This window comes from Sinocyclocheilus anshuiensis, unplaced genomic scaffold (assembly GCF_001515605.1).
Source record: "Sinocyclocheilus anshuiensis isolate Anshui unplaced genomic scaffold, SAMN03320099.WGS_v1.1 scaffold723, whole genome shotgun sequence".
Classification (NCBI taxonomy): Eukaryota; Metazoa; Chordata; class Actinopteri; order Cypriniformes; family Cyprinidae; genus Sinocyclocheilus; species Sinocyclocheilus anshuiensis.
The window spans coordinates 154,344-178,502 of record NW_015551048.1 but is presented as its reverse complement, the minus strand read 5'-3'; the positions used below and the strand labels follow the sequence as shown (position 1 = coordinate 178,502).

General features: G+C 37.5%; 1 pseudogene; it reads right to left on the bottom strand.

The window, feature by feature from the left end:
• Nucleotides 1–2,568: 2,568 nt before the first annotated feature.
• The window catches only part of LOC107661907 (protein Wnt-9a-like), a 29,862-nt pseudogene continuing 8,271 nt past the window's right edge, over nucleotides 2,569–24,159 (bottom strand).

Sequence of the window (24,159 nt, the reverse complement as noted above, 5' to 3'; positions counted from 1 at the left end):
ATTTCTGATCACCAATTTTCAGATAAATGAAATACCCACATCTAAACTCCTGTGAAATCAGAAACACAAAATCTCAACATTCTTTTAAAAACTCTTTTATTTTCAGATTTTCTTGCCTTTGTTATACAAAGATGTTAAATAACTTAAATACATTCTTACCAGTCATTCATGATCAGTTTATACCTACAAGCTATACACATGAGGTAGAGGAAAATAATTTAGAGGAAAATAGTTTCCCATAAGACAAGAAAAAGTGGACAAAGACAAACTACTGACAAAAACTCTGCCCTTAAAAGAAAAAGAATGCCTTTTAATAGTTACAGCATTGCACAAACCCTGACAAAAATCAGAATAGTGACCAAGCCATTGGAATTTATGGAAAAAATTACTGTGCATTTGTTCAATGCTAAGTATCTGCGATCCACTCTCAATGAATGTAGGTCTAAAACAATCAACTGACTTGCTAGTTATGTTTATTTCATATAATCAACAAAATAGTATAAAATAGTATAATACAATTAGTCATTTAATCATATAATATTTTACAGCCTTTATGCTGCAAATGATGAGATTGCTACAGCTAACTGGGACATGTATAGTCTTATTGTGGGTGTTGTAGTTTTGTGTTGTTTACATACTAAATATTGTTAATCTTTGGTATACTTTCCTTATAATAAATAAGGACAAAGTTGCACTTCAGACATAGAAGTGGAACTGAATTTTAGAGGGTTTGCATTGTTCTTTATCTTGGGGGGAAATGTTTTCTTTCAACCATCGGGAGCAATTATGTTGTAGAAAAGAAGAAAAAAAAGCGTATACATCAACCCCATAAAGCAAATACCCAATAGCAAGCCAAATGCAAGACAGAGAAAATATATAGAAAATCATCTTGAACTTTACAAAATGTACAATTAACACATGCTCATAAAACATTTCAAAATAAGTTATAGTTTGTCTCTGTGTCCATTTTTCCTACCAAATACATTTTATACAGGTTGCATTGGAAAGTAAGAATAAGGAACCAAGACAACATCAAAAAGAAACTTATAACATATGCTTTCACAATGCCTTCTGTCAATGAAAAAAAAATATTACTGATTACTGAGAACATGCAGCATGCCAAAAATGCAACTATATGTGATATCTACATTGTTTGTCAGCATATTTAGTGAATCAGGACAGATGTGAAAGGGCAGCTGAGGAGAATTGAGTTTTATATGCATGTCATTGCTGTTTTCTGTTCACTTCTGCTGTGGGCAGACAACATGACAGGTGAAAAACTCGGCATATTGGGAAACCATTATGGTTTCCATTTAGCGTGCTAAAGTCTATGTTTATGTTTCTATGCATTCTTTAATTGGCATGTCTCCCCATCAAATAACTATTTGGAATTCAGCTCGTTACTTTAAATGAAAGAAAAATTGAATCCCTTCTCAGACAGAATTATTTCCTGCACCCCTTGGTTTTTGTATTCAACATTTGCATCAAAATCTTCACTGAAAATGTTTTTTTCTTAATATTAATGTGAAGTATCAGCATTTTTGTTTTTCTCATGGCAAATATATGAACATCCTTACTTGAGAAGCAAAAAGGCTTAGATCTAACACAAAATTGCAAAAAAGTAAATGTGTCTTGTTTTAAGATTTTTTTACTATGAAAAATGTAATGTTTTTTTGTAGTGCTGTCTATTTATGTAGATGTCTTTTTAGTTGAGCATTCGCCCATCTTCAATGCAACACCAAAACTTTCCTTATTGAATTATCCATCAGGTGTTTCTGCAACATTTGATCAAAAATTTAAAGTAAATTTGCTTATTTAAAGATTTGACACAAATAAGGTAAATAAAATACAGTGCTTTCCAGATGATGCATACTTTCACAGAGATCTATTAAGGATAATTACGTAAAATTGTAACATTTATTTACAAAGCACTGAACTTGGCACTTCATAAAGTTTAAAAAAAAAAACAGTTTGCGTTTGAATTTGAACTTAAAACAACAACGTACCTCTACTTAGCCAGACAGGTCTAAACATCTTTATTCTGGAAACCTCTGTCCAAAAGCCTTATGCATGTGCCTCACTTTTGTCTGTATGCCACAGGAACATAACCATAGCTATTTACAACTTAAAAAAAAAATACATAAATAAATAAAAGAGCTTCCAAGCTTCAGTGCGTGAATGGTGCCATTTTTCTTGTTGTCGGTCTCTCACTCAGTAGTTCATTCACACTAAACTAACAAAATAAAAGAGCATATATAATTCATTCATATATATTTTGTCATATCTTAATTTCTGTATATTGTATTTACACGATGTGGATCTCAACAGAGTTTGGCGATCTGAATACAAAATCATACGTTTGTGCAGCCACTAAACTGACAGAGCGTTTAAATGATTAAAAGTCTGATCAGAAACTTAGATCCTGTCATTTGGTCATACAGCGCATTCTCCATGCAAGCTGTTATGTTAAATAATTTTCAAAAATATGGAATTTCAGTGTTTGTATTTTACAATAGAGATATATGGACTTCTTTCTATGTCCATATAGTCATAAAAATATGTCACGTCCAGCCTTTCCACAATTGTGAATAGATTCAATGAAACAGTCATTTTTGATTAACATGGTTATTCATCATAAATTTCTGAGTAAAAGTTAACAATGTGACAAGAGAGAACCACAGTCAAGCAGTACATCATCCACACTTGAATGTAAAAAACGTTCACCGTAATTTTCCAACATCAGTATCTGCTGGGAAGTGTATTAGATTAGCTCTGAGGTTAATTATTCCCCCCTAGAAATACAATGCAAAAAGGGGAAAACAACGAAAATTATTTTTTCGTTGCAGTGCAAATTTGTGTCTCACATTTGCTGTCATGTTTATTCTCAACTCTTATTTGCTCCCTCCAGCTGTCTGTGAAACAGACCGAATGTAAAGTGACCATGAACCATGGCATATTTCATATTTAACCAGCATTGTCCTGAAAAGCACTGCTGCAACTATTACAGCAATGAATCAGCAGCTGGATGGACAGATCTGTCGTCAAGTGGAAGCCTAAATCATGGAGACTAACGCTCCTTGCGATATCTCTGAGATTTTTTTACCATCCAACGGCACATAGTGGTTTCACATGTTCCCTGAACAGTCATTTGTAGAGTTGGTTCAAGGACGAGTTAAATCTTAAATAGACTGGCAAAGATTTCCTCTGTCAAGCAAAAAGAAAACAAAATAAAAAAACAAAAAGGAAGGAAAAGCGCATATTCCTTCCATGCAAGGACTGTTCCTTGAGATGTTCCATAAATTATATCCACAGAAGAAAACAAATCAAAAAAAGTATTGCTTTCCTAAGGGCCTTGTCGAAGAGAATTACAACACAAAGTGAATGCAAGCACACAAGCAATAAAACATTTGTGTGGTTAGTGGTTATTTAACATACTCAGATAAGTGGTGTATATAATAGAATTATAATGTAATTTTATCTATGTACATATGCATACACACTCTTGTGTGGGTGTAGGATACATGTGCATGTAGAATAAATCTGACGCCACCATTTTTTCATTGCAAATTCCGTCTCCAAGTTGGAATTAAGTCACATACGAACACATACTCTCACACGTACGGCTTGAAGCTATTATTCAGAGACTGTCAAATCATTGGACAAACAATTGTCTGTCCAAGACAGGACTTCACTGCTGATTGATATCTTGGCAGACGAATTACACCGTGAAATGTTTAATCTAGTTCCAAGGTGTCTCTCAAAGCTGTAGACCATTCCCTTAGGCTTGGTATATTATACAGCTTTCACGCTGCTCCACATGGAAAACAGAAAAAATGCCCTGCAAAACCTCTCAAAAAAGTGCATTCAACTAGCTTGATGTCTTTGAGACCAGGACAACTTGTCACTTCTCCTCTTTTTTTGCCTTCCACTCATTCAGACTGGTGAGAGTTATTCTGCATGGTCGTGACGGTTTTACCCCTTACAGGTGTAAACCTCTTCTCTTTGTGTGCACTGTTTGCATTCAACATAGCAGCACCAGCGCACCTGGCACTGACACGGTCTCGTCACCACCCGGCTCTGAGTGTTGTGGCCCCTGCCGCAGCAGATGGCCTCACAGTTCTTATCCTTGTAGCATTTGCGGGCCATGGTGCCTGCCGAATACTTGCTAGGCCTGCAAAAGCTCGGCGAGTCCTCGATGTGAAGAAGGTCAGAGGTGCGGGGAATGAGTTCCGTTCGAGGGCCCGGAGAGGGCTGCTGCCCCTGGGATCTGGTCTGGGAGATCTCCCCCTCCCCAGTCGCCTCATTGGAGGGGCTGGCCAATTTGATTGAAGTCTCGTAACGCTGCTTGAGCTGTTTGCCGATTTCGTGGAAGGGTGCCAGCTGCCTCCAGCATGTTTGCACGGTACACGATCCCGAAACTCCGTGACACTTACAGGTGGTCTCCACCCCCGCCTTGATCACCTGTGCGGGACAAATGTTAAAAGTAGTCAGACTACACACATCAAAGGAATTACATTCGAGATTTTTACCAAACATCAACATTTACGTCTCCAATTACCTCAGCAGACACAGCACAGCGCTCAGCTGCGATACATCAAAGACACGGTACGTGCAGTGTTTACCGAACCCTTATGTTGCCCCTCGTATTGAAAAATCTGTATAGGTCAGTTAAACAGATGGGCAATGCTATTTACAAAACAAGTATTTCAAAAGTACATTGAGGCAGTGACTTTGATGTTCCCACATATTTTGATTGCTTTTAACCTTCCCAACCAAAGACCGAAGATATAATACAGGCCACTGAGGAGCAGGGCGTTATCGTCATTCTTACCTAATTGCCGTAATTTTGGTTTTATCAAAAGCAGCATCAGTTGACATTAAAAAGCTGTGCTTTAAAATATGTCAGTTATATGCAATTTTAAGAAAAGGTTGACCAAATATGTAATTATTATGATGGCTGTGGTAACTTAAATTGTTAGTCACAAGACGCAAAGTGGAGGCTTATTGATGTTTTTAATATTGTATTAAAATATTAAAAGTATTAAAAATGTATTAAAAATATGATAATGTGATATATGTGGGTTTTATAATGATATATGCAATAGAGTACAGTATTTAAAAATTGTCGTTCTTGAGTTTACCAGTGTGGGTTGCATATAGTTTACACAATACATATACAAAATGGAAAATGTTATAATTTTGAAACAAAACAATGACACACATTGTGTTTTTAACAAGCGAAAAACCATAAATCCAATGTCTTCATTGCCAATTCAGTTCTATGCATGGCCTGACCTAGCTATGACACACAACATTTGTTCCTGTTTATGTTGCATCACACTGTGTAGCCCCTTTGTGAAATTGCATCTTGCTCCACATAGATGTATACTAAACATTACAGTTTTTTACAACCCTTATTGTCACTAATGTCAGAACCTTTTTATTTTTTAACAACAAAACTCACAACCTTTCTCCAAATGCTTGGATGCATCACACAAAAACCTAAGCTCATTTGTTCATTGAACTAAAATCACCTATTCAAAATAACACAATTACCGAGTTTTATGATCACTAGGACACATTTCATCACATCAACAGTACAAAATCATCACAAAGTTGTCCCTTTTTGCATTGATTTATTAAAAGTCTAACACGTATTTGGGTGTTCAACTACATCTAATTGTTTTGACAGTATTTTGTTTTAGTAGAATGTGTTTCAATATGGTAGCATTCTAGAAATGTAGCAAATTGCTGTCTTATTCAGTTCTGTATTATGTTTGGTTTTGAACTTAAGTTCAACAGTTTTGAAAAGAGTATATAAATGTGCAAATTGGCCTGTAGGTAGGTAGTTTTGGCGGTGGTTGTGTTTGAGTAAGAGAAGAATTAATGTAATTTGAAAGCTGTAGTCATTGAATGCATTTTGTGCCAAAGCAATGATAAATGATCCACAGTTTAGCCCACATAGACTGCTGTTGTGCTCAAAGTGGGAAGAGTTTTGAAAAAGTGACCTAAGAACTCAGAACTGAGATGGGTCGTAAGGATTGTAGAAACTGTAACATTTCAAAATACATCTGAGATGACTGTTGATGAGTTGCTAAGATTTCATTACAATGATCTAACTATCAATCGAAACAACTGCTCAAAATGATATGTAACTGTTGCATTGCTCTTAACGCATAGTTTTATAGAAAATGACAAATAATATTCCATCAGGAAAATTTCAGGATAACGAGATTTGTTAGCACTTTATTTTACAGTGTTCTTGTCAATGCAACGTACAACAAGGACACTGTAAATTAAAGTGTTAACAGATCCCGTAATGCATCTACTTACTAAATTAATAACAGTAAATTATGTGCAGTTTCATGCAACTAACCCTAAACCAAACCCTAACTCTAATCCTAAGTACATGTTGTTCATTAATATTCCTCAGTCCTTAAATGTATAATTACACTATAATAAGGACACATTAAAATAAATGTTTTCATTCAATCCTTTATTTTGCTTTTTTCTTTTTTTTTCGTAACTACTCATTTTTACCATGATTTAAAAAACCAATGTTATGATTTGATTGATTTGATCAAGGTTCTGAAATGAGTGTCAATGTGAAATGTTTTAAGTTGGGAAGAAATGCTAAAGTTTGATGGTACAAGCATTGTTGATGGATTAGTTTCGTTGATTCTGTGAGCTTTCAAAATTTGAACAACTGACAGAGGTACTTAAATTTCACGTTATGCACAGAGCACTGCCAACCACAGTGTTTGATCCATTCAACATTTCTGTAAGAAAGTGAACTTTAAGATAAGCATATAAAAGGTGCTGTCTGGACATTTTGTGTTAAACAAGTGGTAGACTAGTTCAACAGAAACTGCAAATCCACCACAATGGAGGGAGAGGAAAATGTGTAACGTCAGCTTTAAAATGCAGGTGATGCCGAGGCTAGCACATTCCAAGTTTGTTCTCCATATGGGATTTGACCCCAAACCCCATACACCTCCTTACATGTGCAGATGGACCAAAATATTCAGTGCTGTAAATCTCTTATCGCAGACAAAATGGCCTGAGGACGACTACTTGAGATGGACTGAGCAAAGAGGGCAAGTCTGCTGAGCGCTGCTGTAATTTATATTCATTCTACAACTAAAACTAACAACATGAGACAATCTATTGGTGCCAGACCTGTAGTTTACTTTGGCTTTCTGTTATGGGTCTTTTTCTGTTCCTTTTTTTTTGTTTTTGTTTTTTTTCTCTTACGAGGGCCTCAATGTTACCTCGGCTCTTTCTCTTACCAAAAACAATGGAAGACTTGGACAAACTTAGTGCTCTTTAGACTGTAAGGGAAACCTAACCTTGATTAATGGGCACTTATTATAAATTACTGAATTAAATAGCCAATTTAAGTGATTTAAAATGGGACCTTTACAGACTATTTGAGTGACCCTAAATAATTTATGAAGCTGAACATTTAACCACCACAGAGAAAGAAAGTAAACAACAAAGAAAGAAAGAAAGATAAATGATACAATCACCTTCTTTACAGTATACTATATGCATATAACTCCATGCATATAACGTTTCTCATGCATGTTTCTGTCACATAACATTTCTCACATTATTTATGAGTCCCATGATCCCCATACTTTTTAATATATCTTAGCAGCCTACCTTCATTCCTACATTGCTGTTGTGCATATCTATCCGGGCGCGGAGATCCTTGTTGGATCTCTTACCCAGGAAGTCTTTGACAAATTTGTTGCTGTACTTGAGGTTGTCTCCACAGCCTCCCCACTGCCAAGCCTTGCGGTTCTCCAGATCAGGAGCCTCGTCACAGGTGCAGCGCTCCATACGGCCAGCGCTGCAGGCTTTGGCCATAGAGGAATGCCGTCTCCTTGAAGCCTGTGAGGAACATGGAGATTAGGAGGCAGCCGATAGTTCATTCCTGACCTTCAATCCTGTGATTTTACAGAGAACGCTAGTAACAGTTCCAAGGCCCCCTTGCACTTACTTTTGTTCAGCAAGGACACATTAAATGAATCAAAAATAACAGTAAAGGCATTTACGATGTTACAAAATATTTCTGTTTTTGCATAAATACTTTCTGTTCATCAAAGAAACCTGAAAAAAAAAACTGTAAAAAAAAATATCATAAGCAGTTTAATTTTATTTTGATAGTCCTCTTTAGACATTCTACTAACTAGTAATTTTGCAACTACCTGTCAGCTAAGGGTACATTTACAAGACAACAATGTACTATAAAATGGAAAAGTTTTTCCTATGCATTTTTGAAAAGTTTCTCAGGTGACAACTTTGCGAAAACTATCCCTGTTCTCATGGATCTGAAAACGACTAAAATGCTGTATTAAGCATGCCAGGCCAGTAGCTGGCGATACTCACGCATAAAGAAACTCACCTATAGACTAAACACATAATACCTGTGCACATGATGTCACAGTTTTCACAAATTCACATTTTTATAGTTTACACGGAGACTATACTGGTATTGTTTTCAAAAACTTGCATTCAACCCTATTTCAAAAGTTTGCGTTTTCCTACTCAGGCTCATTGGAAATACATGCCTCTACCTATAAATTTCTGCACAACTCAGAAAATGTACCTATACGTACAGTACAAATCGCTGCAGTTTCCAGTTGAAATGAACACTAGAGGCAGTAAAGCCTTTATCCTAAGAAAGCCTAATTTTCGCACAATTGCTGCACAACATTGTGTTATGACTTCCAAACAATTCTAACATGCTGTGAGATTTGAAAACGGATTCTTTTGAACATTAGCATCACATATACAGCTTCACATGTCAGGGTTTTATAATGTAGTAGTTACTTGGTTGCTCATGCGATACGGCGTTGCACTCGTGATGTGAAGCGCTCCAGTACGGAGGTTCACCGGTACAGTCCTGTGAAACTACGGTTCAACAAAACAGCTCAAACCTGCGTAGAAGGAAGTTAAAATAGCACAGTTGCATCAGCGAATGTGTTTTATATCACTTTTGCTTTCGGTAACACTGTCAGATAGGTTTAGGGTTGGGTTTGTTGTAGGGAGTATCTCCAACACGATAGGGCATTAACCTTTTTTGGCGACACTCCCCAGACACTTGAATTCTGAACTGCTCCAATACGTGCCTGAAGCTACGTTATAAAAATGCCGCAATACGTGTATCAACATAATAAAAATGTGGCCACGGTTACGTATTGAACACACGTTTTAGCGTCACTCACTGGACCTTTCACGTTGAAACTGGGCAAAATATGCAATAAGGTACGTAATATCAATGTTGCAGAAACGTCGCAACAAGCACGTATTTTCAGTGAGCCTGGGTTGGCATTTTCAGACTTCCAAAATGCTGTTGTCATGTAAATGAACGGCCAAAAGGCATAAAAGGTTTTTAGTTGAAAACGTTGTTGTGTAAACGGCTTCTAACTCTCATCAGAGTATTAGACTATTAGGTTATGGTTAGGGTTAGTAGAATAAGTTGACTTTTACTTGCAAAGTTACTTATAGTCAGTAAACCAGCAATATTGTATAGGCATTGTATAGATTGCACACTTCTTACCCCTCTTTAAAATGTTAGCCCTGTAGCGGCCCTCCAAGGTGCAGTTCCATCTCTCAAAGCGGAACTGATACTGGCATTCTAAGGCACTCATGCTGATGGCCTCCATTAGAGTCTCGGCCACGCCAGGGTCCCGTCTGCACATTCTGCGCTGTTTCTTCTCCAGTTTGAGTCGATCACACAGCTTGTAGTGTGCCTTGCCCGCCCTTTCGTCTGGCTGTGAGCTCAGTGGCAAAATGGACAGGGGTTCATTACCTGTTAGCCTACAAGAGAGACAAATACAATCACCGTTACTGAGGAATTGTTAAAAGGCCAGATACGATGTGTCTTTACCATTTAGAAAGGGGTGTGTCGCAAATATAGACAAGTCCAAAAGTAGACAATCATTTAATATACAGACCGTTATTGCTCTATCTCCAGTACATTTACTGTGATATGCAATAGTTATTGTGATATAAATGTTCTCATACCATGGTATAAGATATTGATAGTTCCACCAATCCTTAATCCTAGTGTTTGCACACAGGTTTCTACACATTGAGTCAAGCTGTATGTTTTGCCAATGCACGTTCAAAGAAAAAGAAATCCCATGCATAAGAAAATCAATTTGTCATCTATTGAAGTTTGTTATTAAGTGAAATGGGTTACACATACAACTTTGTACTGAGGAGGAGGATATTGTAATGCCAATGGGACTAATTTTTATAACAGGAAAATGTTAAAAGCCAAATTCACTTTCACAGCACCCACATAAGCACCACAACACAATGTGTTTCTACTTGAAAAAGCAGAGCACTCATCACTAACAGGCACTGGGCACAAAGTTGTATAAGAAAATTCTGGTCCCAAACGTACACTTTTTTTTCTTTCGTATATTTTTTTCCCCTGAAATTACAGCTGTTCTATATCAAGTAATGGCAATTCAAACTTGGATGAGCTGATAAGCTGCAGAGGTTGACCCGTAGGTTTATTAGTTTATAGTGGCACCCTTCCAAAACAAAAATGATTGCGTGTAATATCATATCACAGTATTTGGGTCCAATACTGACAATAGTTATTATAGATTGATAAGCCTTTTTGTGCATTCATGAAATATTACACTTTTATGTAAAAATGTGTGAAGCAAGTCACACTGGACTGCAAAATTGCTACATTTTTACAGACAGACAAAATGTGAAAATACATAATCTATGCATAACACTGCAAACCTTTGCAGCTTGAATATTTTTATTAAGCCAAGAGGTCGCTCTTTGATGTTTGGATTGTCTATTGGTCCTACATCAAACTTGAACTTCACCAAACCTTCAACTTTCCTATGCAGTAAAATGCCACATTTCTTTGTGTGAGCTTGTGTTGCTGATCTCTCTTGTCTGTATGTGTATGAATGGAAGTAAAATGAGCACAAAGTGTGACCATGTCTTATATGTGATACTATCACAGTCCAGACAAATAGAAACTACTATAATTAAATAAGTGAAACGACAAGCCTGGCTTCACCGCCAGAAATTAAAAATGAATGATGGGTGCTTTGGGCACTTTTTATGTGCATCCTGTCAGCTCGATAGCAAGAATGAATTCTGATGTGGTTAATGTTCTCAAGTGTCTAATTCCCTATGGAAAACACAAGTCAAACAGGGTTTCCAGTTTGTTTCAAGCCCTTTTCAAGATCTGAAATTTTGATGGGTTGCTCGGTGGCCCAAGTACAAGAACAGCCAAATTTCTATGGCTTTTTTTTAGACAGACAGATTTATTTATCATTCACCAAAGTTGGGGGTCTGTTCAAATCCCTAACCCTAAGAATTAAGAACAATAATAGTAATAATAACACCGACAATAATAACAGAAATATCAGCAACCAACTAAGAACAAAGAAAGACACATATACTTATTTACCAGTATTTAGCCAATATCTCATGTTTTAGACATGGTGTAGGCAGCATGCGATGGAGCAGCACCTCTTTTGTCAGTTTATTTTAGAGCATGCAAGCATAAAACACACTGGCTGGGTCTGCCGCATAGCTGGCGAATATCTAACCAGCATTCTGCGGTTTGTGACGAGGAGAACTGAGAGTTACTTTCATAACACATACAGGGGACAAGACTGTCAGCTAATGACCATATTGGTCACACCAATTGACAGCACTGGCAGGGCAGTAGCTCATTATGTGCAATTTCTGGGTTCCTTTTACACATTCAACGAGAGGCAGAGAAATAAATGGATTTACAAAACTCACAGACTCGGGTCTTAAAACACATCTGTTATTACAGCGAAGATTATAGCTTTAAATCTGCCACTTTTGTCTCCTAATATAGTTGCTGGCTATTATTAACTACAAGCCCAGAAAACATAGATCAACAGAGCAGCAGATGTTGATATTAATGACAGCACTGGATGTATCTGATCACTTTAATGTAATTTTGCTGAGGAAGTTTTTTGGCACTAGATAATGATTCTTGTCATGCAGCTAAATTTCCAAATGTTCATGCAATATATTCTGAGCCGCCTCATAAGGAAATCATGACACAGAAAAAACATGATGTTTATTCAGTTGCTTAAAGGTGACTTCATGCTAAAATATAAGGGGGTCCACTTGTGTTTTTATTAAGTTGTAACCTTCAGGCTTGTTGTGAGATCTGGTTGACAAAATGGGGGGATTCTGAGGGGGAAAAAAAGAGTAACTTCAGCTGCTTTTCCCAGGAATTTTTAAGCGAATGTGTGGGGTGCTCAGCCATGACCACAAAGTTCTTGATCACTACATGAATGAGCTTGACCTATGTGGTCACATACTACCTGGCGATATCGTCTGAACATTTTCGAGTGGAGTTAATTATGAGGTGTATGCCAAAATGCTGTCTTACATTATTTGTCATCTCTTGAAAACACGAGGGGTTCAGGTTGTTCGAATAATTTGCTGTCAGGGAACCGCAACTGCATAATCCAATTAGGACATTACACCTCGCAGAGAGACCACCGTCAACGTACCAGCATACTACGGTCCTCTGGAAATGGAAAAAAGGAATGTTCAATTCCTCAGCAAAGTGTATCTTTCCATTATAACTACATCCTCATATAGTGGCTATAATATACTTGTGATGTCTTCTTGTACAGCTCAGACGAGAAGGCAGACTGTAAGTGTAACCTCAATAAGCAAACAATTGCAATGACGCTTCTGCAGAGAAGCTGACAAAATAAAATATATGATGCAAATGGTTATGAGAGCCAAAAATACAGTCTACAGGTTTCATTCCAAGTACTAAAGGGAAATTCTGAACACATAACACCGATTTCAACAGGTCTGTGAGACATTTCTCTCGGGAGCCCTGACGAGGCATGAGTTCAGCATGTTTAAATGAACACAAACACAATCTTTGTAAGCTGAAGCTAAGTGTAAGGAATCTGTTTACTGCAGCAATTTGACATCTATTGACAAGTTAAGGAACAGAAACTAGGCAAGCAAAGACTTGCCAAGGCATATTAACAACACCCACATCCATAGTTTATTTTATAATGACAGTTTATCCCTCTGCAACAGCCGTGTTTAACACTACAAGTGAACTTCATTCATTAGTATCAAACTTCATTTCAAAGAAATACTAATGGTACACATTTGGTACAAACTGCAATCACTCACAGGCGACCATTGCTTAATTATTATCAAAGACACAACAGTTAAACTAAGGCTTTAAAATAGATGTATTGTTCATGGCTGTATTGATTAATCAACTTCATACTTTCTAATGGCTATGCCTGAAACTTTAGTAATGCAGTCTTTGTATGAGGCCCAAAACATATTGTCCCAAATTATGTGAACACAAACACTTCTAGCTACACAACCTCAATTGCACGTGACATTGCGTGTTTCAAAATACCATTCATAATGCAACTTACTGTAAGTACTTGTTGCCACAATAGCTAATACAGTCTTCTATTGTCATTTTCCTCTTTCAAGTCAACTACTGTCATGGCGGAGCAACTTAATTACAAATTTCCTGCATAAAGTTTATTTCTGGCCCAAAGCAAAACTTATGCATTTGTGCATTTACCCTTCAGTCCTTTAAAAGAGGATTAAGAGTTCATTATCAGCCAATAATATGCAGACCAGAGATATGTTGGACTGTAAGAATTCAAGCAACCGCGAAGAAACTGACAGATCTCACAGAAACAAAACAGAAATTTCATGTCTGGCCTCTGAGAAGTCTTTGAGACATGCTTCTATCTGAAACACAAAAGCTACTATGGAACTGGAGAGCTGCCAGAGACACTGAGCTCCACTAATCCCTGGGCTACTGGCGATGGCTTACAGCCCAGTATTTTTAGCCTTTTACCCAGAGTGCTGGAGGGCAAGCCTGGATGTGTGAGAATGGAGAGCAGTCAAGTATTCAGGCTTTTGAAAGATGAAGTCACCTCAGCTATGTGTGAGCTTTTATGTGTGTTCCTGTTCCAAAACTGTATAGATTTGACAGACCGCTCACAGTGTCTACAGTATGTCAACAGAGACTAACAATAAATCTTACATTGAAGTTTTATCTCTGGACAAACCTTTGACTTCTTCAAGCAATAGATCATCCAAAAAGGAAACTTGCCATTTCATTATTTACTAAACCTCATTCAGTTCCAAAACCACATTATTTCCATAGAACATAAAGAAGATAATTTTTGAAGAATCTTCACACAGCTCATTTTCATGATTTTATTCATGGTAAATCTTCCCCTCGCTGCAACTGTAAAATCTTACTCTCCATTCAACATATTTAAAATGATTCATGTTATGGTAACTGTATGATAAAATGTTACAATTATGTTTCAATAACAATTTTTATAAGGAATAAAATCGAGAGAGAAAAAAAGAAAGAAAGAAATACATAAATCATATTTTTTTAGACTTTCCAGCTTGTCCACATGCACATTTTGAAGTAAACAAACCGGCTGTTTTAACTGTTAGACAGGACTTATTAAGAACTTACTCTAACTAAAGCCGACATATCGAGTGTTGCAAAACTTCTATTAAAAAGACAATTGCCTATTTAAAATTTAAGGTAGGACTACACCCAGAATAATCAGTGTTATTACATCTCCCATTCGTATGAATGATGATTATGAATAATTGTGTACTTGTTAATTAATTGTGTAGCGAATGTTAAATCCCAACAGGTTGGCACTGCTGTCAAGGCTGACTCCACTCAACAATATGTCTGATGCTACATTATTATTATTATTATTTGAAATTGCTTTGGTATTTTTTTCACAAACAAGTAAAAAACTCTTTGTACTAAGTACTAATTGCACAACAGGTCATCAAAAAATCTTGTTTTTTAGATGACCACTATGTTCAATCTGTGTATGTGTGTGCATTTCAGAGACAGAGATATGTAATTTATGAACACAGAGCATGACTCTGTCCATCAGATTGATCAGAGATGCATCAGTAGGAAGGAGACAAATGGTTTTGTGCTACAACAGAATTTGCTGCCAATACGGTAAATATATGGGGGGGGGGGAATGGTACGGTAAATGATCATATCTCTTGTTCTTCCAAATCAGAAATGTTCAATCCTGCTTCTGGAGATCCACCTTCCCAGAGAATGTAGTTCCAGCCCTGCTCTAACACACCTGTCATTTTCAAGTGAACTCAAAGACCTTGACTGACTGGTTAAAGTTTGTTTGATTAGAGTTGGAACTAAACATTGCAGGAAAATAGGGTTATGTCTAGAACCTCATTCTTTTAAACTCTTGTGAGATTTATGTTTGCTGCTGCAAGGTTAGTGTTATGGGTCTCTACAAATATACTGTACACAGGGTACGAATGTGAAATCCTGTCTGCAATATAAGACGAATTTGCCTCAAAAAAAAAAACAGAGGAAACTGAAAAATTGAGTTCCAGAATCAATCAAAAACAGACTAGCTTGCTAACTTTTCTGAGAAGTCAGCTGAACACATCTGACACATGCAATTTTAAGACAGAGTGCAGCCCTTTTTTTAATATTCTGTTCAGAGGAAGGCAAACGCAGATATAACAGCTAAACAGTTTAACCATCAAATGTTCAAAAAAAGAACCAACCAATATCAACCCACCATATCAAATAAGAACCGACTATTAAATTAATGAAACAGAGTGCTATACACTGATCAGCCACAACATTAAACCGCTGAAAGGTGAAGTGAAAAACATTGATTGTATAATTTCAATGGCATCTGTCAAGGGGTGGGATATATTAGGCAGCAGGTGAACAGCCAGTTCTTGAATTTCATGTGTTGGACGCAGGAAAAAATGGGCAAGCGAAAAGATCTGAGTGACAAGGGCCAAATAGTGATGGCTAAACGACTGGGTCAGAACATTTCCAAAACGACAAGTCTTGTGGGCTGTATGCAGTGGTTAGTACCTACCAAAAATGGGGCAAGGAAGGACAACCAGTGAACCGGTGACAGGGTCATAGGCACCCAAGGCTCACTGATGCACATGGGGAGCGAAGGCTACCCAGTCTGGTCCGATTACACAGAAGAGCTATTGTAGTTCAAATTACTGAAAACTTAATGCTGGCCATGATAGAAAAGTGTCAGAACAAACAGAGTTCCCAAGATTACCCATGTCCACCGCTGAGTGTCTGAATTGGACCATGGAGCAATGGATGAAGTTTGCCTGGTCTGATGAGTCATGTTGTCTTTTAAACCAGTTGGATGGTTGGGTGCATGTCTTGTTTACCTGGGGAAGAGATGCATTATGGGAAGAAGGCAGGCTGGCGTGTTATGCTCTGGACAATGTTCTGCTGGGAAACCTTGGGTCCTGGCATTTATGTTACTTTGACATGCACCACCTACCTAAAGATTGTTGCAGACCACAGACACCCCTTCAAGGCAATAGTGTTTCCTGTTTGCTGTGGCCTCTTTTAGCAGGATTATGCACCCTGCCACACTGCAAAAATAGTTTAGGAATGGTTTGAGGAACAAGAGTTCAAGGTGTTGCCTTTGCTTCCAAACTCCCCAGATTTCAATCCATTTGTGTAACGATAATTTGTGTAATCCAATCCATGGAGGCCTCACCTCACAACTTACAGGATTCAAAGGAATGGTTCACCCAAAACTGAAAATGATCATTTACTCACCCTCAAGCCATCCATGTATATGCCTTTCTTCTTTCAGATGAATACAATCGGAGTTATATTAAATAATATCCTGGCTCTTCCCAGCTTTGTAATGAAAGTGAATAGTGCCTGAGTTTTTGAATCTCCAAAAAGCACACCCATCTATCATAAAAGTAATCCATACGACTCCATTGGGTTAATGAATGCCTTCTGAAGTGAATCAATGGGGAAGAATGTAAGAAAAAAATCCATATTTAAAACTTATAATCTATTATCACTGGATTCCAGCAATTACTGTACATGTGTTCACGAGAGAGTCGAGTTACGACATATGACGGGATGTTTGTCTGAAAGAAGTAAGGCACGTACACCTAGGATGGCTCGAGGGTGAGTAAATTATGGGATAATTTTCATTTTTGGGTGAACTATTCCTTTAAAGGGTCTGCTGCTATTGCCTTGGTGTCAGATGCCACAGGACACGTTCAGAGGTCTTGTGGACTCTACGACTTAGAGCTGTTTTGGCAGCACAAGGGGGATTTACATGATATTGGACAGGCGCTTTTGTTATTGTGGCTGATATAGTGTATATATAAAATAAAATTAGGAACTAAGGTAACAAACGTGAACACAGGAAATGCGATACAAAGGAATGTAAAAAAAACTAAGGGCCCACAGAAATAATCTAAATAAGAGTATCTGGACACTAAAAAAACTCAGAATACACATGACCAAAATCCTTATCATGATATGAGTCATTTTCAACCATAATAAAGATCACAATATAATAATTCTGTCTATTTGTGTTGTCTGTGTACCGAGATGTTACTATTTGAAATGAAAATGTATCTTATTTCATATTAATTATTACTTTTTAAGAACTGCTTACTCTTGCCTCAAACAAAACAGATTAATATTTCTATTTTAATAAGATGTAAATGCATATTATAGATCGTCTTGTGAACTATTCACCCATGTCAATGTTTTGACTTTTAAAAAAATTGAGCTTGTAATATTTTTATTTAAAATGTCATAAATTGCTCTCCCGGTAAAAGCGATAGACTTACATTGGAATGTTCAGGCAATGTATCTGCTACACAAAATGAATTCAATAAATATACTATAGCTAAATCAAAATTTGAAGGATCATTTATACCATTGTTATATATCACCATATTATCCAGCTCTAAAAAGTGATCTATGTTAAAGATTTAAGATATTATAGGCAAAACATTATGACTTACTGTAAAGCTTCTTTTAAAAAGATGTGTATTGTGAAAAGCACTACACAAATAAATTTGACCTGACTCCTATTATGAGTCCCAGACCATTTACAGTTTTTATTACAGGTGTTCACATACGGCATGAGATTCTAACAGCACTGGTATGTTATCTTTAGGGTTGTATGATTTTTCACCACTTGGCTTTTTCCATCATGCTCTCTCACAAGAGTCTTTGCTGCAGTTCTGTCGCTCAGCGCTCTGGGGCTTGTTTGCCCCTTTTTTATTATTGTCAGCACTTCATATTACCCGTGACATAACCGTCATATGCATTTTCCGTGGTGAGGGTTGAACTTAAATAGTTCATTACACACTCTGGAGGTTCTTGCCAGGTTCCTTAAAGTTGCTGTTTGTTCTAAACTCTGTTCAGCATATTTGTGATTAGACCTTGCAATAAAGTGTTTATGAATAACGGATGAGCAGCAGCGTATATTTCAAAGATGAAACTGAGACACAGGGAAACTCTACAGTGTATTGCAGTAAAGCAAATTATGTCCTTTTCTGTAAACCTGAGGATTTGCTAAGTCAAATACTAATGGTACTGCATGCTGACACCACATGACAGTGGTTCTCACATGTGGCACCAAATTAATGTTATGAGTTTTGGTTACATGTCACTTGAGGTGAGTATGGGAGCATCAGGTGACTCTTCTCTCTTTTACCGCGGGTCCCTGCTAAGGAATTTCACCTTAAGAGTAAAAGAACAATCAAGGAAGTAAATAAATTGCAAATTGGAGGAAGTTTGTCAACTGACCAATCTGAAGGATTTGTAAGATATCTGCAACTTGTAGAGCCTCTTTCCATATTATCAACACAATTTTATTAACAAAAAACAGACAAGAGTAACTAACACTGCTACAAAATTAAAACCTATTTATGGATACATTTCCTTCAGTTCCTTCTCGTCAAGTGCTTTTTCTGAATGTAAAAGACATCTGTTTATGTTGTCCACAGGAACACGATCACACTGAATTGCAACGTTTCCACACCGCTGTGTGGAAATGGGGTTTCAAACTTTGCCATTCTCTCTGCTTGCTGTCCATTACATGACAAATGAGTGACATTCCATTCACAAGCTCAAGATCATGACCTGTTAAAAATTATTTGCATGCACCATAACGGTAAGTGTTGCATGTGAGCTATGAAATTGTTTGGCTCACAAACAACATGATGTCAGAAGAGAAGAGATCATTTGGGAAAAGAAAAGGCTCCTGTGGGAGAGGAAAGGTCAGTGGATAACATTAAAAACCTGATGTCGTTCATAGTATGGGCGAGAGATTATAGAAAACAGATGGGAAGAGACACAGTATAACTAATCACACTCAGAACACTAACAGTTTGAGATATGGACTACTAAACAAAAGTTCGGGAGGAGCTTGTTTATCGTCTGCTTACATCACTCCCGTGACCTTCAACATGCTTTCAAATCTTTAAAGTTTACTTTTTTTTTATGTACTTGCTGATAATATTAATGAAATAAAATGCCACTGAGAGTACACTTTTATGGACTTTTTCACCAGAGAAAGTTTATGATTATTAAGTTTAAGAAATATTATGGACTCAGGGCCGTCCATAGGGGGGTGAAACTGGTGCGGTCGCACCGGCCCCCGCGCTTGAGGGGGCCCCGCGGCGAACGGCCCTCCCCCCCCCAGGATTGCGATCGCGAACGGACCAAGGGGACACGAAGGGGGACACGAGGGGGGACACTCCCCCCTCACGGAATGCAATTGCGAATGGACCAAGGGGGGCCCCGCTCCCTACCTCGAACCGGGTCCCGCGTCAGCTAAGGACGGCCCTGTATGGACTAGTCAATTAAAATGTCTTAATTATGAATTTGTTTCTCACAAACATGCAGCTTTTCATTTTATGTGGATTATTGTGATGTTTTTATCAGCTGTTTGGACTCTCGTTCTGACGGCACCCATTCACTGCAGAGGATTCATTGGTGAGCAAGTGATGCAAAGCTAAATTACTCCCATCTGTTCCGATGAAGAACAAACTGTACATCTTGGATAGCCTGAGGGTGAGTACATTTTCATTTTTGGGTGACCTATTCATTTACAGTTGCTTATTTTGTCTTTTAGTGTGCACTTAGTGAGTTTGTAACTTGCAGTGTTTATAGTAAATATCTGCAAACAAACTATACAGCAACACTCAATGTCACTACTTTGGTCCCACCACAAAAACAAGTCCTCACACACACAGACACATGCACAAGTCCTCATACACACAAGATAGTTAACAGTTTCGAACATAGACAAAGCGAACTTGCTTTCAGCGAGTTTGGGCTTGCTGGTTGTGTGGTCTCTCGGCTGGCAAGTCAGGGTCCCCAATTACTTCAAATGCATGCCAATCATTCCCCCCAGCTGTTGACACCAAACAAAGCCTTTTCTCAGACACCCCCCAGCTGTCTACCAGTGTAACCCAAAACAAAGACAGATGTGAGGAAAAGTGTGAGTTACTCGCACAAGCCAAACAAAAACCTTCAAGGAGTCCATTCGTGTTTCTGATTTGGCTTGGAATGCACTTCTTCAATTCTCTGGACAAAAACATGGCAATTGTAGCTAGATCTCAACGGATGTGTCAGCAAGATGGATTTAGCGTTGGTCCACGATGTTCGTTCAGACAGAGTGTTTCAAGATGCTTTAATGACATTTCACACATCACAATGAATGTTATAGATACCAGAAAGATAGCAAGCAAATCGTAATTGCACAATATCTGCTCAGTGTCAGTGAAATGAACCTGTGGCCTCCAACCCTGACCCTGTCTGAGCTGACTTTGTTGAGAAACACTCCTCTGTTGGGTACTGAAAACACCTCCTCCTACTCCAGGGGTAGGAGAACATCTCCTTCATAGAGCTAGATGAATTTCAGGTTACAGTGCTGGAGTCCCATCTAGAGTTTGGCTGGCTTGACCCAGCAGGAAAGCAAAAGTGGTCGATCCAGCCAAGCAGCAGTGGCTGCCTGTTTTACATCTTTCCGCCCCCAGGTGTGGCAGCCAAAAAATCCTAATGACTCCTTTCATAATGATCACGCTCAAGCGAATGTTTACCTGTGGGGTGCGGTTAGCGTTACAGGTTAGTAATTACTGGTTTGACAGGTGGATATATCGTAATAGACTTGCTGGATGTGTTTATTGTTTATGAGTTTCTGAATTGTGAAGGATATATATATATATGAAGAGTTCAATTGCAAAAACCGATAAACGCCACTTTAAAAAAAAAAAAAGAGCTGATTGCCGTGCATTATTCTCCACTTATAGCACGATCTGATCCCTAAACACGTTTTGTCAAAAACGCCGGTTTTGTCCACTTTCAAGGCATTGCGAGTTCACGTTTTACTGCAGAAGCCGACAAGCGCCCTTGTTGTTTTTGAAAAGAAGCCGATAAGTCGAATTTTAGCGAATCAGCGCGCTGTATTCAGGTCAGATGACAAGGCTACTTTCCCTTTGAAAAGACATGCTAGCTGAGAGGAGTTTCGTCAAAGCTGACTAAAAGTGATCGAGGATGGATAATTTCGACGAGCTTGATGAACCTGTAATATCGTCTTCAGGGCAAAAAAGGAAAATAAACGCTGAAACGTTTTCACGGAACCTTGCAAAAGCAGCGCGTTAGAATGGTGAGGGAAAAGCTCCATACAAAATCGCATCCATACAGTTTATGATCACAACAACAACAACGTTTGTCAGGCATCTACATTGTCATCTGAGGAGATTACAAAGATTAAACAAGTGTTTTTTTAAACTCTAAAACATGAAATGTGGAGTTATCTGCTCTTGTCAAAAAACGACTGTTGGAGTTATCTGCTTCTGCTATAAAACTAACTTTTAATATGTAAAAAAAAAAACATACTTTCATTGAACTTTAATTTTGTAAATTACCTGTATTTGTTTAAGTTATTATTACTTAATCAAAACAACCCAACTGCAGTTTCATTGATATTACTTGGAATGCGCAATAAAAAAAAATGTGAGTTATCAATTTTTGCAAATGAACTCTTCATATATATACAGCGGGTAAAATAAGTATTGAACACATCATCATTTTTCTCAGTAAATATTTCTAAATGTGCTGTTGACATGAAATTTTCACCAGATGACGGTAACAATCCAAGTAATCCATACATACAAAGAAAGCAAAACAAATAATTTCAGAAATTAAGTTCTGTGTAATAAAGTAGAATGACAAAGGGAAAAAAATACTGAACACATGAGGAAAAAGAGGTACAAAAAGGCATGGAAAGCCAAGACACCAGCTGAAATATATCAGTAATTAGAAAGCAATCCTGCCTCTTGTCAGTGGAAATTAATATTATTTGGTTCAGTCCCAACTGATGGCCTATAAAAAGGTGTCTCATGACCAACGTGTCACACAAGAAACATTTCATGATGGGCAAAAGTAAAGAGCTTTCTCAAGACCTTCGCAACCTTATTGTTGCAAAACATACTGATGGCATTGGTTAGAGAAGGATTTCTATACTTCTGAATGTTCCAGTGAGCTCTGTTGGGGCCATAATCCGGAAGTGGAAAGAACATAATTTCACCATAAACCGGCCACGACCAGGTGCTCCTCGCAAGATTTCTGACAGAGCAGTGAAAATAATTATCAGAAGAGTTGTCCAAGAGCCAAGGATCACTTGTGGAGAGCTTCAGAAAAACCTGGAATTAGCAGGTATAATTGTTTCAAAGAAAATAATAAGTACAATAAGTAATGCACTCAACTGCCATGGCCTGTATGCACGCTCACCACGCAAGGCTCTATCGCTGAAGAAAAAGCATGTTGAAGCTTGTTTAAAGTTTGCTGCACAACATTTAGACAAGCCTGTGAAATACTGGGAGAATATATTCTGGTCAGATGAGACAAAAATTGAACTCTTTGGATGCCATAATACACACCATGTTTGGAGGTCAAATGGCACTGCACATCACCCCAAAACTCAGCTAAATTCATATAATTGAAGGAAGGATGAATGGAAAAATGTACAGAGACATTCTTGATAAATATCTGCTGCCATCTACCAGGATGATGAAGATGAAATGAGGGTGGGCATTCCAGCGAGACAATAATCCCAAACACAGCCAAGGAAACTCTCATTTGGTTTCAGAGAAAGAAAGTAAAGCTGTCATTGAAGCTGTCATTACCAACAAAGGCTTCTGTACGAAGTATTAAATAAATTTCAGTAAGCATGTTCAATACTTTTTTTGTGTTAAATGAGAGAGTATCAAGTAGACTTTACACATTGTAGCTTTAGAAAGAAATACTTTATTTGATTCAACATACAATTTATTACACATAAACATTTAGGCTACAACGGCCTAACTCAAACTATGGAACATAAAAGAAGATAATTTAAGAAACATCTTGGTATTTTTTTTCTTCATACAATGAAAGTCATTGGTAACCAAAACAGTTTTGTTACAACAGTCTTCAAAATACCTTCCTTTATGTTCCACAAAAGAAAGTTTGAAACAACATGAAGGTCAATAAATGATGACAGAATTTTTATTTTTTGGGTGAACTATCCCTTTAATGTTTTTATGTTAATTTTTTTTCTTTATGAAATTATACTTTAAATAAGAAACTAAATCTGCCAGCAGGTGGTGGTAAATGTCTTTATGAGTCACTCATTCATTCATTCGATTTGTTCAATCAATCTAATGATTAATTCAGGAATTCAGTAAACGGCTCATTTTATGAATGGGACTTTGAATCATTGATTCACATGATTCGTTCAAATCGCGGATTCATTCAGAAACTAAACACCGCTGTGCTGCTCGGAGACGCGAAACAATTCTGCCGTGGCTTTAAAGGTAATATGTTCTCTGCAAAATTGAGCAATAACATAATATTGTGTTTAAAATATAACACAACATCAACTTCTTATTTACTGAACTGTTGTATAAAGTCACATTTAAACTCGTGATATTCGGGACAAAATCAGCACTCACGTAATACTGCCCTCCCTGCTCATGATATCATATGATATAAATATGAGACAAATGCTCATACAGGAGCATTTTTGCACCAATATCTTGAATTTTATGGTATAACTGCATTTATGGAGTTGTTGCTCTGCATCATATTTGTCATCTGTATGAAATGTAAGATGACGTGCATCATATTTGTCAACTGTATGAAATGTAAGATGACGTACAGGCCTGTGGGCGGGGCCAGTGCATTAACTGCGTTAAAATATTTTAATCGCGTTATTTTTTCATAACTAATTAAGTTAACAT